The sequence below is a fragment of the Vigna angularis genome, chromosome 11, assembly GCF_016808095.1.
Source record: "Vigna angularis cultivar LongXiaoDou No.4 chromosome 11, ASM1680809v1, whole genome shotgun sequence".
Lineage (NCBI taxonomy): Eukaryota > Viridiplantae > Streptophyta > Magnoliopsida > Fabales > Fabaceae > Vigna > Vigna angularis.
The window spans coordinates 26,270,090-26,276,089 of NC_068980.1; positions in this window are offsets into that span (position 1 = coordinate 26,270,090).

Consider the following 6,000-nt stretch of genomic DNA (forward strand, 5'->3'; position numbering starts at 1 on the left):
CCAGTCGTTAATCACTATAAATAGTGATTAACCTTTTTCACTAAAAATGGTTTAACAGATTACAACAAATAGTTAATAAAGCAGATAAATAAACCTTCCTTCGACGAACGAACCGGAAGAAGAACACTCTGCCAACTCGAAGAGAACCGCTCCGACTATCGACAAACGAAACGCGAGCTTCTCCTATTCACGAGACCAGGCAGAGCACCTTGCTAACTCGAAGAGAGCTTGCTCCGACAATCGACACACGAAACGCGAGCCTCTCCTGTTCACGAGACCAAGCAAGGGAACTTGAACTATAGCTTCTGAGAACTTCCTCTGACAAACAGTATTCTGCTAGAGCTTCTGTTCAACAACATTTTTTTTTTTTATTTCTCCTAATCAAAATATATAGCCAAGTACACTGAATGCCAAAGGTTAGCTCCCAACTGCCATGAATAATCGATTATTGTAAGTGATAATCGATTATTCAAGTCCGTTACAGGGTTTTCAAAATGTGATAATCGATTATATGAAGAGATAATCGATTATTCCTGTATGACTTTGTGATAATCGATTATTGCCATTCCATAATCGATTATTGCAGTTAAAAATGCAAGTTTACAAGGTTTACAAGAATTTCCTACTACATTTAATTTCTACAAATTGCTTTTAACTAATTCTAATATCTTCTTCAACTAAAACTTCTTGTAGCATCATCAAAACAAATTTCTTCAAGATTTACCAATACTCCTTATTGGTAACAATCTCCCCCTTTTTGATGATGATCAAAAATTCAATTTTAAAAGCAAGTTTGGCTTACCTGCAAAACATACAAGCTAACAAACAACAACAAGGTTAGCAATACCTGTAATAATTTATACTTCTCCCCTTGTATTATTCTTCTCCCCCTTTTTGATCAGAAGCAAAAAGATCGGATGTTGAAGGCTCCCCCTAAATATGATCTCCCCCTCAATTAATCAAAGGATGCATATAATCAAGAGATCATTTTATTTATGAAAATAAATATTACATTATAAGAAGAATGGACAAACTAGCCGTTTATGGTCGTTTATAGCCGTTATGGGATGCTCCAACGACTCTATTTTTGAACATGTCAGCGTGATAATCGATTATGGCTTGTGATAATCGATTATCAGTTCAATAATTACTGCCCAGAATTGCATGATAATCGATTATGCATAATGATAATCGATTATCTGCTCAAGATTTTCCAGAATTGATTTTAATGCATGAATAATCGATTATGACTTGATGATAATCGATTATGAAGCGTTAAGTTTACGAAAAATGCAAAAATTTGCATAGATTTTGATTCTAAGATATGTCTAACACTCCAACCTCTCTTCTAAGTTCATAAAGTAAAGATACCCCCTTAAATATGCAATTCAAATTTAACTTTTAGCATACTCAATTAACCCACGAAATCAACAACCATTTTTCAAACAATTAAGATATCAATGATTAAGCAACCAATTTATAAACTAAAATGAATGCAACAGTAGCTTAAATGGAAATTATCACAGCTGCTACAGGTTTGATATGAAAGCATTTCAGCTAGCACAATCAGTTCAAAAAACTAACTTTGACAACACAATTTACAACTTTCAAAACAACAGCTATGATTCATGCACTCTCATATCCCAATCTGTTCAACCCAATGAATTCAACTCTGCATATAAAACAACATATATAAAAATTAAAACATCAATATGCAGTAATCAGATTTAATTCAATAACATTGTTTATCTTGGTTCAATGGATTTTATCCATGAAATATTGGCAAACCAGAATTTAAAACTGGAAAATTGACTCAAACAAGGAAATGTAGTTTTGACAACTGCTTTTAAAGACTATTCTACAGTGATTTTCACAGTTTGTAATCAAGCTTTATGTGGAGCAAATCATAGCTCATATGGCATGCATATAAATAGATCTCCACAGAAAACATCTTTGAAACGGAAATGCCAATTCAATCATCAAATAACTTAATTATCTAAAAATGCCAATGAAAATCTATCAACCAACTCATTTAAATGAATATAACAATAATCAAATAATGGAAAATTAGAAAGATAACCAGAACAAAGTGCAATAACACAGTTCAAACAACACTTAGCTCAATCACATGGAGTTCGAACCAAGGCTTTGAATGCCATTTGATGGATTCACTTCCTGCTCTTAGATCATTATTTCCGAAAGCATAATACCATGGATCTCTCCTCTCTTTTTGAGAACTTAACCTGCAAAACCATCCAAGAGAGGTTTGGTGCCCATAATCTCATTTGGGTCCTCAGGGTTAGAGACAAATTACTTTATAATGGGAATCCAAGCACATTTTCCATCAGGAACATCAAAATGTTTGATACTACATTTATTTGAAGTATGTCCTTTTTTCATACAATAGAAGCAACAAACACCATGCAGTTTGGTTTTTACAGTTGTTCCTTTTTCAACCCAAACTCTACGAGTTCTCTTAACTTTAGACTTTTTATGATGCACTTCTTTATTTCTAACATTGCTCCTTCTAAAAACATGTGAGACAGACTTGGTTGCTTTAGAAAGTAAATTTTCAAGTATGTCAATGTTAAACATATGACTTTTACAAGATAAACACTCAACAGGTTTTTCATTTGAATTAGATTCAGACAATTTTGTTTCAAGATTACTAACTTTGTTTCTTAATATGACTTCCTCATCTAATGCATTTTCATATTTCCATTTCAATTCTTTAAATTCCTTTTTCATATTTTTATAAGCAGCATTCAATGTTTCAGATTCATCAAGTAATTCAAGAAACGCCTTTTGTAAATCAAATTCATTAGATTCATAGCTAGAATTACTTACTTGGCTTCCAGCATCATCAAAATTAGCTGTCAAACACAAGTTTATTTCTTCAACAGAATCACTTGAACTAGAGGTGGTTGATGCATTATCCTTCGAGGCAATGTGAACCTTCTTCTTCTTGTGAATTTTCTTTTCTTTTCTTTCTTTACTTCTTTTGTTGCTTGAACAGTCAGCTTTCAGATGGCCTCTTTCACCACATCCATAACATTTGAAGCTTGAAGAGGAACCTTGATAGTCCTTCTTTTCCTTCAAGATTTTGCTTTCAGATGATTTATCGTTGGCCATCAAGCATAGATTTTCTTGCTCATTAGAATCGCTTGAGCTTGAGGAGTTTAATGTAGACCATGAGTTCGAACAAGTCAACTTAGCCACATTCAATACTTCATCATGAGTGACTCTTAAAAATTTCCACATTTCCTGAGCACTTTTATAAACAGATACTTTGAAAAAATCATCAATGGTTAGTGCAGATAAAATTATATTCCGAGCCTTAATATCAAACTGAGCTCGTCTATTTTCTTCAGCAGTCCAATTAAAATAAGGTTTTTCAGTCTCTACACCATCAACAGTATTCATAGGAATATAAGGGCCATTTTGTACAGCTTCCCAGATACCTCTATCAACAGACCCCATAAAAATCTCCATTCTCACTTTCCAAAAAGCATAGTTATCACCAGTAAACAATGGAGGTCTGTTAATGGAAGCACCCTCAGCATATACATGGTTTTGATTGTGACCGGCCATTTTCGCAAATTTTGAAAAACTATCAAAGCAAGCTCTGATACCAATTGTTGGAACAATCGGTACCGTTATAGAGTCGCACAGCGGAATTAAAAACTTGAAAGAGAGTGGAAAGCGTGTTCGATCACAATTAAAATTAATTTGGTCCTTTTAGTAAAAATAATTTTCTTTGAGAAAATTTATCAAACAGTTGATATACGTAAAATAAAATGAGTGCAGGGAATAAGAAGAACAACACAGAATTTTTATCCTGGTTCGAATCAAAAGATTCTACGTCCAGTCGTTAATCACTATAAATAGTGATTAACCTTTTTCACTAAAAATGGTTTAACAGATTACAACAAATAGTTAATAAAGCAGATAATAAACCTTCCTTCGACGAACGAACCGGAAGAAGAACACTCTGCCAACTCGAAGAGAACCGCTCCGACTATCGACAAACGAAACGCGAGCTTCTCCTATTCACGAGACCAGGCAGAGCACCTTGCTAACTCGAAGAGAGCTTGCTCCGACAATCGACACACGAAACGCGAGCCTCTCCTGTTCACGAGACCAAGCAAGGGAACTTGAACTATAGCTTCTGAGAACTTCCTCTGACAAACAGTATTCTGCTAGAGCTTCTGTTCAACAACATTTTTTTTTTTTTATTTCTCCTAATCAAAATATATAGCCAAGTACACTGAATGCCAAAGGTTAGCTCCCAACTGCCATGAATAATCGATTATTGTAAGTGATAATCGATTATTCAAGTCCGTTACAGGGTTTTCAAAATGTGATAATCGATTATATGAAGAGATAATCGATTATTCCTGTATGACTTTGTGATAATCGATTATTGCCATTCCATAATCGATTATTGCAGTTAAAAATGCAAGTTTACAAGGTTTACAAGAATTTCCTACTACATTTAATTTCTACAAATTGCTTTTAACTAATTCTAATATCTTCTTCAACTAAAACTTCTTGTAGCATCATCAAAACAAATTTCTTCAAGATTTACCAATACTCCTTATTGGTAACAATCTCCCCCTTTTTGATGATGATCAAAAATTCAATTTTAAAAGCAAGTTTGGCTTACCTGCAAAACATACAAGCTAACAAACAACAACAAGGTTAGCAATACCTGTAATAATTTATACTTCTCCCCTTGTATTATTCTTCTCCCCCTTTTTGATCAGAAGCAAAAAGATCGGATGTTGAAGGCTCCCCCTAAATATGATCTCCCCCTCAATTAATCAAAGGATGCATATAATCAAGAGATCATTTTATTTATGAAAATAAATATTACATTATAAGAAGAATGGACAAACTAGCCGTTTATGGTCGTTTATAGCCGTTATGGGATGCTCCAACGACTCTATTTTTGAACATGTCAGCGTGATAATCGATTATGGCTTGTGATAATCGATTATCAGTTCAATAATTACTGCCCAGAATTGCATGATAATCGATTATGCATAATGATAATCGATTATCTGCTCAAGATTTTCCAGAATTGATTTTAATGCATGAATAATCGATTATGACTTGATGATAATCGATTATGAAGCGTTAAGTTTACGAAAAATGCAAAAATTTGCATAGATTTTGATTCTAAGATATGTCTAACACTCCAACCTCTCTTCTAAGTTCATAAAGTAAAGATACCCCCTTAAATATGCAATTCAAATTTAACTTTTAGCATACTCAATTAACCCACGAAATCAACAACCATTTTTCAAACAATTAAGATATCAATGATTAAGCAACCAATTTATAAACTAAAATGAATGCAACAGTAGCTTAAATGGAAATTATCACAGCTGCTACAGGTTTGATATGAAAGCATTTCAGCTAGCACAATCAGTTCAAAAAACTAACTTTGACAACACAATTTACAACTTTCAAAACAACAGCTATGATTCATGCACTCTCATATCCCAATCTGTTCAACCCAATGAATTCAACTCTGCATATAAAACAACATATATAAAAATTAAAACATCAATATGCAGTAATCAAATTTAATTCAATAACATTGTTTATCTTGGTTCAATGGATTTTATCCATGAAATATTGGCAAACCAGAATTTAAAACTGGAAAATTGACTCAAACAAGGAAATGTAGTTTTGACAACTGCTTTTAAAGACTATTCTACAGTGATTTTCACAGTTTGTAATCAAGCTTTATGTGGAGCAAATCATAGCTCATATGGCATGCATATAAATAGATCTCCACAGAAAACATCTTTGAAACGGAAATGCCAATTCAATCATCAAATAACTTAATTATCTAAAAATGCCAATGAAAATCTATCAACCAACTCATTTAAATGAATATAACAATAATCAAATAATGGAAAATTAGAAAGATAACCAGAACAAAGTGCAATAACACAGTTCAAACAACACTTAGCTCAATCACATGGAGTT